We start from the raw sequence: 12,495 nt of genomic DNA, 5'->3' as shown, positions 1-12,495 counted from the left end.
AGCACTCTCTGAACACAGCTAAACTACTGGGTAACTGTCATGCAGGTAACTACTCCCCAGATTCAACTGAGCATAAAGAATTACAAGTGTCTGACCTTTCACCAAACAAAGAGACTATGAAGGAGAAGTGACAGCCAATGTTTAAATGGCATATATATCTAGTTAACTTTTGATCCCTCCCCATGCATAGACTGGAAGTGTTTACCTCCTTAGAGGAAGCTCAGCCGGTTGCACTGTTTAATATAGAAACATGGTCATTGAAGAAAGCGGTGCTGATATTGTAGAAGCTCTACCGTCAGGCTACGCAATGACAAGGCATGAGTGGGTAGACAAGAAAGGTGGAGGAATTGCAATTATTGTGAAAAAGATCTAGATTGTAAGTACACCACAGTATCAATCCCAGGTAGTGAACGTTTGGCCTTTTCTATCAAACGTTCCCACAATTTCACATTGTCTGGCTACTTTTATACCGCCCCCAGGTCCAGCTGCAGAGTTTAGGAAGCTGGTGCCTGACATATTAGCTGCCTAAAGCTTGCAGACCGCTAACTTCATGGTATTAGGGGACCGAAACATCCATGTAGAAAACTCAAAGTGTGTACATGTTATCAACTTTCTACATGCCCTGTCAGTGATCCACTTTTTCCAGCTAATAATTCTTTCAACACACAACAAAGATCACATGCTGGACCCAATTTTTACTAACAGTAGGTCAGCCTTTGCCAACAGTATGGACCGACCATTACATCCTTCCATTCTCTATTCCTGAAGTCGAAAAACCTGCATCCTGAGCCACATACTATAAGACCTCCCAGCAATGGTCAAAACTGAGTCCGGTCAGGTCGGTGCAAGCCTTTTGTAAATCTGCCCCCAGTTTAACCAAATAAGCAGAGGTATTGTTGTCATATACAGGAGTAAAAACCGAGATTACAAAGAACCTGCATAAGCTAATCCCTCTAAAAAGTAATTAAAAAATGCTACCTCGGGGAAAGAATCTCCTGGTTCTCACCAGAGTTGTGGCAACTAAAAAAAAAGAATGTACAAAACATAAAGGGAAATGGAGAGTTAAATATGAATCCATGAGTAAACAAATCTACAAAATTGTTGAAAAAATATCATTAAGCCATCAGAGGAGCCCGTACAAATGATGTTGCAGAGAGGATTAGGCAATCTGTTAGCTCTTCAAAAGAGATCTATAATGTAGTGAACTCCTTTCGTAATCATGACACACTTGAAATGGGACCTATTGCATCAATAGAACAATGTAACTCTCTAGCTAATCACTTTCTCTGGAAAGTGAAAGATATGTATGATACCCTATCAGGCTCACCAGACTATGGGAATAATTTATAGATAACAGGCCAAAAGACATTGACATTGAAACACCACTCACGAATTTCCCGCAATTGACCATATAGGATGTCACGCCTGTGGTCACCTCAATTAAATCAGGCTCTCCGCTTGACTCAGCTCCAATCGACATCCTACTGAATGGGGGCCGCACAATGCTTACTTGCTCTGGCGGATGTATTTATTCTTTCCCTGAAGCCTGCAGTGTTCGGGTAAAATGGAAACATACCATCATCTGACCACTATCAAAATTACCCAACCCGGACCCTGAGACAATAGAAATTTGTGGACCTAAATCCTTTCTTCCTGGTGTTAGCAAAATGCTAGAGATATTGATCAACAGGTACATCACCGATCATCTGGAAACTAACAACATTCTTCGCCCTTCCCAGGTGCTTCACTGGCTGCCCATAAGCTGCAGAGTACAATTTAAAGGCCAATGCATAACACTGGCCCATTTGTCCTGCAGCAAATGGCCATGCTCTACCATGCCAACAGGGACCTGCCATCAAACAATTGTGCACTGATTCTTGTCCCCAGAGTGAAGAGAGCTAGAAGTGGGAAAGGTATTTTGCCTGACTCACACCCAGGCTTTGGAACTCTCTGCCTACCATCCTCAGAATTGAGGACACTTTGTGTGAGCTTCCTAAGACATGTATTTTCCCTTAATTCTGTCCTATTATTTTTAATTCCCTTACTTCTTCTCAGTCCGACAGCGCTGGGACGTCCAATTTCGGGTAGCCATGTGCTTTACAAGTTCTGGAGAATAGAATAGAATAGAGCACATCATTCTAAATGGGTCGCCCAATTGTCTCTTGACTTCATATGCACTTTAGGGGGCAAGGACACAATATCACAGTTTTTGCTTTTTCCACAGAAACAGATGGTCAAAGACAGAATTGACGTTGTCACATAAAAACAGTACAATCTAATATAAAGGACATAAAATAGCATACAAAAATATTTTTTAAAAGAACAAGTCATTTAAAATGCCAAAACAATTTATAAACAGGGTTAATATAAGAAGGAGAGTATGTAATCAAGGGATATTAGGGAAGAGTTACAGAGGAAATTAAAATAGACATAATTAGTTAACTGTTTTTTTTGGATGGGGACTCAAGAGAACCCACAAAAAGACCAAACAGGTTGCGTGCTGCCTTGCCGGTTCTTTCTTCTAAGGACCCAGGCCCAGCTCAAGAACTTAGCCATGGCAATAACTATAACTTCAGTGGTTTCGGTTTTAAGAATGCGCAGAGCTATTCGGTAAGATCTTGTACCACGCAATCTACAAACCGGCTTGAGCCATTTCTGGCGAGGTCCCCTATAAGCAGGGCACACGAACAGGACATGCATTACAGTCTCATCCTCTGTTAAACAAGTATCACACTTTGTATCCCAGTCTTCACCCCACTTGTTGGTAAAGGATTTTATAGGGAGTGTTCCCACTCTAAATTGGTGGAAAAGTTTCCTATCACCAGGATATGTGATAATGGGGCAGATGTATCAACTTTCTGTTTTGCGAGTCCTTAATTGCGATTTTTAGCGAATCGCAATTATGGAATCGCAAAATGGTATGTATGTACATTTTTGCGATTTATTAGCGATTTCTTAAAAATCTCCAATAATTCTGAGAATATTTTGCGATTTCTTAATTTGGGAAATTCGCAAATTAAGAAATCGCTAAAAACGTGAATCTGCAATGCTGGAACAGGCTGATGACATCACACCCAGGAAGTTGGAGTGATTGCCTGCACCTGCTTGCCTGAGCCACACCCAGTGGCAGTTGGAACACTGTTTGGAGGCAGAGCAGACCTGTTTGGAGTGCAATGGAGTCACAGAACACACAGGAGGAAATGTCTGGAGACAAGAGGAAAAGGAAGCATACATTTACAGAAAAGGAACAAGAAATCCTCATTGAAGAAATGGTGTGTAGCCATGAGGTGCTTTTTGGAAAAAAGGCATTAAAAGTTCCTGAATCAAGGAAGAGAAAAACTTGGTTGGAGATCCAGGAAAAAGTCAATGCTGTAGGGGTTACCAATCGAACCATTGAGGAAATAAAAAAAAGATGGTATGACATGCGTCAAAGATCCAAAGAGAGGGTTGCTGAAAGGATCAAGGAGGCAAATAAAACTTGTGGTGGTACATCAACAGCAGACCAACCAACACCCCATGAGGAACTAATTGAAACAACCCTGCTTCCAGAGAGTGTGAGTGGAGTGGCTAACATTTATGACCCTACACCAACTGCACAAGGTAAGATGCATGCAAAGAAGTGTATGAAATGTGTGTAATGCATGTGTGTGTGTTCTGTGCATGTTCTCAGTATGAGGAATGTAGTAGTCCAGTGAGACTGTGAAACATGTAGCAAACAATGTATCATGGGATTTGTAGTGCAATCATAATTTTTTCACATTTCCATCATAGAAATACATGAGAAGTTTGTAATTAATTATGAAGGTAGAAATATAGTATAGTGATAGTTATTTTTTCAAACAAAAAAACTTTATTTGTCAAAAAATGCACATACAAATACAAACTCATATGTCTCACTCTACATTCACAGAACACTCAAGGGAATCCAGGGAACAAAGTGAGGGGGATGAATCACCTCCCCATGTCACATCTGATACAGAAGGAGGAGGCACTGATGCCACTGCCCTTACTCAAATTGTGCGCAGAAAGCGCAGGCATGTAGCTCCTCTGCCACCATTGGAAGAAGATGACAATGGAGATGGAGGTACAGTACACAGTGAGCCTGACACAGTGTGCCCTCGTGACTCACAAGACCAACCCCAAAGTCAAAGGAGGACACGGTCATACAGGTTGGAGACATGTAGGAGCAGCAGTGGGCAAATGGAAGCAGGCACAGTTTTTGCTGGTCTTGAGCAGGATATGCTTCACGTGCAGCGCCTGCAACATAAGGCCCTCAGATCAATAAATAGACAGCTTTTAAGATTGAACAGAAATCAAGAAAGCATGGCTGCATCAATTGATAAACTGTGTCTGACCCTTGAACGTACGGAGAAAGCTCGCAATAAGGCTGCACAGCATGCACATATGAGGATGCAAGGCTATACAAAAGCAATCAACCGGCTATGTACTGTCACAAGCAACTTCACCAGGCGCAGCATTAACATGCAGCGTGAAATGAGCGAATGCACCCATAACATGGCAAACAGCTTGGACAGAGTGACCTCTGCTGTTGAAATTTTGCAAACCTCCAACTCTGGCGCAAACGCTCTCATTGCTTCAGCTGACAGTGAGGACACCTCCAGTAGGAGCAGTAGGAACCCCACACCAACTACTCACTTGACCCAGCGCAGAAGTGGAAGGCGTGCTGGCACAGCACATGATCAAGAAATCATACAACCACAGGAACATCCTGCTTCAAGCCGCCAGCGCAAGAAGTGACAGTTTAAAGTGCAATACATTGAGCATTACTGCATTGTGGAACATGGCTTCATGTTACATTTGTGTTAATTTTCATTTACTTTCATCCAAAATTTACATTTTGCAAACTGCACTATGGTTTGTGTGTTGTGAATAAAAACAACACTTGCAAAAATAAGTAAATCTGTAGTTTTGCTTGTCTTACCTAAAAGTAATTCCGTGTAATCTCAGACCGTCTTTGACGGCCAGCCGCAGCTCCTACTCCTGCTGCAGCCCTTCTAGGTGGAGGTATGTCATCATCATCAGATGTGTCAGACTCACTCACTTCAATGTCTGTGCCTTTGCGCATGGCCATGTTATGCAGCATTGCACAGCTAGTTACAATTTTACAACAGGTTTCAGCACTGTATTGCAAAGCGCCTCCACTTTTGTGTATGCATCTGAAACAGATTTTTAATATGCCATATGTGCGTTCAATGACCCCACGTGTTGACCGGTGTGCCCTGTTGTACCGTCTTTCACTTGCATTTGCAGGGTTCAAGTATGGCGTTAGGATGAAGTCACGCACTTAATAGGCACTATCACCTACATGGATGAAAAAAAATAGTAACTGTATGTTCCATTGTCAAATGATGGATGGATGGATAGATGGATGGATGTTTGCATGAGTGTGATTTACCTAGCAGGTATCCCTCTCCGAACTGTCCAGCACTCAGACGTCTATGAATTCCGCTATGTCTGAAGATAAAGGAGTCATGTGTGTTGCCTGGGTACTTTGACACTATGTCATTGATGATATATTTGGCATTGCACACAATCTGGATGTTGAGAGAGTGGGAGCTTTTCCTATTACGAAATACATATTCTGTGGCTGCTGGTGGAGTGATGGCAATAAGAGTTCCATCAATGCATCCAATTACATGTGGGAAGCGTGCAATTTGATAGAATTCCAACTTGGTTTCCTGTATGGCTTGTTGGGTGTTTGAGAAGTAGATGTGATGTTGAAGCCTGTTCAGCATTGCATCCAGGAACACATGAAAAAAGCGTGATAGGGCACTTTGTGACACCCCACCAACCTCTGCAATGACGCTTTGAAAAGACCCTGAAGCCAAAAGGTGCAGTGAGCACAATACCTGCACATGGGTTGGAATTGATTGTGTCCTGCCTGTTGGATGCTCCAAAAAAGGTTTCAATTCATTATTGAGGTCCAAAATGGTGTGTGGATGAAGTTAGTATTTCTCATATATGTCCTCTTCAGTCTGCTGGAACAGCGTGATGCGTAATCTGAAGATTCTCTCCTGTCTCTGTCTCCTCTGTGCAAGAGCTTGAATGCACAGCCTCCTGGCTATCAGATATAGCCAGCCATTTTGGAATTCAATTCAGTACATTCTGGGTGCCTTTTTATATTTTTTTGAGGTTACCACCTGCATGTAGTTGGTGTTAATTGCGATTTCTTAATTTGCGATTTTCAGGAATTCGCAAATTGCGATTTTTTGATACATCCTGTTGCGATTTCTTATGCTGCGATTTCTTGTTTGCGATTTTCGCAAAACTAGAAACATGCTAAATAAGGAATCACAAAGAAATTCTCAGAAAACCACTTCTCGCAAAATACGAAATCGCAATAATTGCGATTTCTTAATTTGCGAAGCGATTTTTTTCATACATCCCATTTCCCGTTTTTTTTGTCGCAAACACTGCTATTTTGCGATTCGCATTGTTTGCGACAAAAAAAAACATTGATACATCTGCCCCAAAGTCCCAATAAGCCTCAAACTTGTACTCACACTTAAAATCTAAAAAGAGGGATGTCAGGGAACCACTAGTAACAGATCACAGGGACTTTACAAAAACCTTGTCCCTGTAAATGGCTTTCAAGTCTTTTTTTGACGGGAAGGAATTCCGTTCCGGGTCCACCCACAGGTGAATAAGGCCCAGATCTAATAGCAGTGCCTTAATCTTTAGTAACCAGGAGATTTTGTTTAACTTTGTCTTCTGTTCAGGAATTTTGGAATAAATCCTAGCATGATGCCACCGCTGTAAAGGATAGATGTTATTGATATTGTTTGCGCTGTTGCCTCTCATATTTAGTCGCTTGGTTTATTCTGAGAAAAGATGGCTGCACTTAGGGCTTGCTCTGTACATCGATTCCTTCTGTGCAATTGATTGACAATTGATGAAGTCTTTTATATATTGTTGAATATGCACTAGAAGTACTTTTAATGTGGTTTTTTATTGCGATTGTAACATGGACGTAGTGCTGCTATACGGTCATCATTTCTGAATTTTATCCGTATATCTGAAGTGGTACTTCTTGTTCATTTTTGGTGTTGTTTTGTATATAATAAACAAAATTTTTGATGAGGGTCCAAGGGCAGGATTAACGACCTGCATCCAGACACATGCCCCATAAATACGTCATAACAACAAAGGGTGTCTGAGGGTCAAAAGAGGGGGTGGTTCAATTGTGTGGCACAACTAGAGAGGACAAAGAAAAAGTGGTAGTGCAAGTGTGTGACAAAAAACACTACATTCCTTGATTAGGAAACATACCCATCAGTTCCTGCTCGGTACCGCCCTGGTCATCATTTGGGCTCTCCGTAACCCAGGAGAGTGCTGTCCGTCACTAGATGTGAAAGCGACGGACAGTTAACACAAAATGTATGTGTGTTTTTGAAAGGTGATACCGAGAATAGTGTTAGTGAACAGGGGTAACTCAATTGCAGTGCAAAAAATGTGAACAATGTGAGATTATAAAGTTCGGTAGAAATGAGTAGAAAATATCAAACTTTAATGGTTTCTCTCAGATCTCCCAATGTTAAAAACAGTATAGCACACCAACAGATTTCAACAAATATCTGTTTGCAGAAAGGGTCAACATGTTTCAGCATCTGTGGCAAAAATATTAGCCACTGCTTTCTTCAGGACCAGTTATATTGAAGCTACTGCAATAATATTAAAATTTATATCACCTGTATGTGTCAGGTCATGCTCAATATCCTCCAATATTCTAAGGAAAATGTTGCGCCCTAACAGGAAAAAACAAAGAAGCACAAGAGAAAGGGGAAAAATACAAACATTACTACGTTGTCAAACCACATAATACATTTCATACTATATGCCACATGAGTATAATACAATGTGCCATTACTCAAGATAATAAATTCGCTTACCTAATTGGTAGGAGAAAAATACATCACCCCACCTGGCTGCTGCTCAGGCGAGTGGAGAACCGCTCTAGTTAGAAGACAAAACAGGACAAACACACATTCACATACACAGACTTACTGGCGTATTAATCAGAAACACTGACTATTTAAAAGCGATCACTAAAACATAGCATCGCGTTATTAGAGTTCATATTATCACGCATGCATTCCATTGTCAGTGTCAATCATTGCCAAGAATGTTTTGTGGGCAGAAACATTGATTTTTTGATAGCGATCGCTAAAACATAGGGTCGTGTCATAGCACTTCATATTGTCACGCGAATATTTTCTTATCAGCGTGAATCATTGTGAGAGTGATTTGTGGCCAGAGGGTATCGAATGATTCTTATGCACCCCGGTAGATGAGCATAATTGAGACATTTAGTAATCCTCTAATATTTAATTATTATCGCCCCAACCTGTGGTAGCTCAAAAATAATAATCCCATGAAGGGATAAATGATCGACAAGTGCTGTTCGTTAAATTGCACAAATACTGGTGTACCAATTAATAGCTGTTACTGGAGCTAGCATGATGGCACTTCCCCAAAGGGGAATTATGTTTAGCGAATGCCGATCTTTCTTGCCAATATCTACACAAGTCCTGACTCTGGCAGTGTAACGCTTCCACCTTCGTGGAAATAAGGTCACTAACCTCTCCGTCTGTACACCGTGGCGTCCCTCTGAGCACTCTGGGGGGGGCGCCGGTGTACGAGTAATCGCCATCTTTATTTTGCTAGTTCCCAGGGTCACGTGAAGAGAAACATCACGTGACCTGGAACTGCCCGGTTTTAATGGGAGTTGTAGTTCTTTTAGGATAAGACCCAAAGTATGCCTTATTGAAGCGCTTTGTGAAGACGCTGCTTATTAAAAATAACAAGGCGATTTTTTTATGGGAATAGTATGCCTGCTAGGGAATAGTATGCCTGCTAGGAAGAAACTCCTATATAATTAAACCGCTAGAGCTGATTTTATAAAATATGTACCAGTTTGCAGAAGTCACACGATAAAAACCGTGACCTAGAACTACCAAACTGCCGGGATGCGATGGGAGCTGTAGTTTTACCAGTGCAACCCAAAATTGGCTTTCTTAGAGCACTAGTGGAAATACTTAGTTTTAACGCTGACAGGGCGGTCTTTAAAGGACATCCTATATTTACGAAAAAAACGCCCTCTTACATGGAATTTAAACCGCATAGGCCGGTTTAATAGGAAAATATGTCAATTGCCAAATTCACACAATCAGGAATATCAAGTAGCTTCCGACTTTCAAAGTTTAAGGGTTAGAGCGCTATGTGTTGAATGTATAGGCTCAGATAAAGTAGGGAACAAAATTATTGATAATACTGTTCAGGAGATAAGCAATTAATTTTCACCGCAAGAGTGTTGGTTAAGTATACAATGCTATTCTCGTTATTATCCTAATGTTATCGAAAAGCACAACTGATGTTGTGGTAGTGACTTTATCCATGAGTTATACCGATAAATTACGCCAGTCCCCATTTATAAGCCTAGACATGAAAATATTTCGGCTCTGGTGTTATACTATTAGGTATTTGAGATTTTAGCTAGGGATAAAGATGGATTCCATATTCAGGCATTTATAATGATTATATACTTGTTCTGTGGGAATAGGAGTCTGTTTTTTTTGCGCAATGGATGCAAATAATGTAATAGCGAAAGTATGATCAGACCACCTCGCTGGTAATTATGAGTATCTACATAAGAGACCTATCTCATTATTAGTGCCCCATCAATTTATGTGTTGACAATCTCATAAAGACATCCATGGTATCTCTTTATTTAGGCCGTCTTTGTCACTATTCAATTTATATACCCATTTTTGTTCTTTCGTGAATAGGTATTTTCCCATGGCTGGGACGTGATCCGGTATGTTGGGTTGTTCAAGAACCGTCTACTGGAAATCTGTCGGACCATGGCCCACCTCCAGAAAGTGCGCAGTCAAGCGTGTTGCTTGCTTCCTGCATCGGATAGTACTCTTATGTTCCGATATTCGTAGCTTTATTTTTCTTGTTGTCATACCGACATAGCGTGATCCGCAGGGGCATGTAATTAGATATATTAGATTTTGGCTAATACAGTTGGTAAATTTGCGCTGTTGCAAAGCTCTGTTGGTACCAATGTCCACACTCAAAGACTTTGACGTCTGTGGACACGCTGCACATTTTCCACGCGGGTGATGACCTTCCACTGTGGGTAAATCCCACAGGGTTCCTACTGGTCGTGAGATACTGTTTTTCGGTCGTGTGTGGACTAGCTTGTCCCTCAGGTACCGGGACCTTTTGAAAGCAAATAGGGGTCGAGGTATCTGGTCTCCTCCAGTGTTTAAGTTTGACCAGTGCTTCAAAATTATCTTCTGCACTTGATTTGATCTGGTATTAAACGTGTTGACAAACGTTAATCGATTCGACTTTTCTTTTTCCATACATGGTTCTAACAGTGCGTCACGATTGTTGTTTGAAGCAGGTTTTTTTGACTGATGTACAATCTTCCTTGAATATCCTCTTGCTTGTAGCTGTTCCTCCAGGTATTGTGCATGTACTTTAAATGCTTCTTTACTTGAACAATTCCGTTGTACCCGTAAAAATTGGCCGTATGGTAAATTATTCCTCAGAGAACGTGGGTGACAACTGTCATAGCTGAGGAGTGAATTTCTGGCCATTGGTTTTTTATACAATTCAGACCCTAGACCATTGGGTGTTACAATAATGAGTAGGTCTAAGAAGAGCAGTTGGACTGTGCTGTGTTCAATTGTAAATCTCAACTAGGCGTTCTGTACATTGAGCTATTGATGGAATCTCAGAAGATCTTCTGTGGTACCGCGCCAAATGACAAGAATATCATCTATGTATCGCTTCCATGTGCGAAGCGATTGGTAGAAAGGATTCGTAGGTGTTAGAACGATATCTTGTTCGAAATGGTGTACATATAGATTCGCCAAACTTGGAGCGCAGACGCTACCCATGCTGGTCCCAGCAATTTGAAGGTAGACAGTGTCCTCGAATTTAAAATAATTTTCTTTCATAGCAATTTCTGCCAAACTCATGATAAATGGAACAGGAGTAATAGATTCTAACTCACTTTGTTCCAGGAGTCTGCCTACTACTTCAAGTGTTTCGGTCTGCGGGGCAGAGCAAGGGGCAGAAGGAGACAGGTCCCGGCTCAACAGGTCCATTGGGGACCACCACCACAACCACCCACAATGGACCTGAGGAGCGGGAAGAAAGTGCCACAGGATGGAGCGGGACCAATCAACGGGACAGTCTCGTTATAAACTTGAGCTCTCATAATTTGTCAGTCAAAAAAACGTGCTTCAAACATCAATCGTGACGCACTGTTAGAACCATGTATGGAAAAAGAAAAGTCGAATCGATTAACGTTTGTCAACACATTTAATACCAGATCAAATCAAGTGCAGAAGATAATTTTGAGGTACAAAAGGGGGTGGTGATGGACGGAGCATCTGAATCAATCAAACACTCACACCCAGTCAAAAGATCTGGGTTTAATCCATCACCGTTCTTTAGCCCACTCTGCCACCCCAGTTCAGACATGGCTATATGCAAATCAGTCTGACCCTGTGCCTCATGGGAACAGTCCAGCCCGAACTGCCAAGCCATGTCTTCCCTGGACCGGAAACAAGCTTCCGAGGACCGGTTTCTGGCATTCCAGCCGTCTTCAGCCCGGCTTGCTTGAATCCAGTTGCATAGTGAGCAAAGGACTCACGTCTGAGCATACCCTGCCACACTTATGGCGGCCAAAAGCGGTACAAAAGGGGGTGGTGATGGACGGAGCATCTGAATCAATCAAACACTCACACCCAGTCAAACGATCTGGGTTTAATCCATCACCGTTCTTTAGCCCACTCTGCCACCCCAGGCAAGACATGGCTATATGCAAATCAGTCTGACCCTGTGCCTCATGGGAACAGTCCAGCCCGAACTGCCAAGCCATGTCTTCCCTGGACCGGAAACAAGCTTCAGAGGACCGGTTTCTGGGGTGGCAGAGTGGGCTAAAGAACGGTGATGGATTCAACCCAGATCTTTTGACTGGGTGTGAGTGTTTGTTTGATTCAGATGCTCCGTCCATCACCACCCTCTTTTGTACCGAAGATAATTTTGAAGCACTGGTCAATCTTAAACACTGGAGACCAGATACCTCGACCCCTATTTGCTTTCAAAAGGGGTTGTAACCTAAGGGACGAGCTAGTCCACACATGACCGAAAAACAGGATCTCACGACCAGTAGGAACCCTGTGGGATTTACCCGCAGTAGAAGGTCATCACCCGTGTGGAACATGTGCAGCGTGTCCACAGACGTCAAAGTCTTTGAGTGTGGACATTGGTACCAACACAGCTTGGCAACAGCGCAAATTTACCAACTGTAATAGCCAAAATCTAATATATCTAATTACATGCCCCTGCGGATCACGCTATGTCGGTATGACGACGAGAAAAATAAAGCTACGAATATCGGAACATAAGAGTACTATCCGATGCAGGAAGCAAGCAACACGCTTGACCGCGCAC

General features: G+C 42.1%; 1 long non-coding RNA gene and 1 pseudogene across 5 annotated transcripts in view; one reads left to right on the top strand and one right to left on the bottom strand.

Moving 5' to 3' along the window:
- LOC144781899 (adenosine receptor A1 pseudogene) overlaps window positions 1-12,495 on the top strand; it is a 316,798-nt pseudogene that overhangs the window by 244,867 nt on the left and 59,436 nt on the right. The window lies entirely within an intron of this gene.
- On the bottom strand, window positions 3,733-8,692 carry LOC144782992 (uncharacterized). The gene is made up of 4 exons (XR_013601351.1): window positions 8,601-8,692; window positions 7,911-7,974; window positions 7,710-7,747; window positions 3,733-4,257 (listed from the first exon to the last, which is right to left on the bottom strand). It is a non-coding gene; the product is annotated as an uncharacterized LOC144782992 (long non-coding RNA).

Source organism: Lissotriton helveticus, chromosome 9, assembly GCF_964261635.1.
Source record: "Lissotriton helveticus chromosome 9, aLisHel1.1, whole genome shotgun sequence".
Lineage (NCBI taxonomy): Eukaryota > Metazoa > Chordata > Amphibia > Caudata > Salamandridae > Lissotriton > Lissotriton helveticus.
This window is presented reverse-complemented; position numbering and strand designations above follow the sequence as displayed.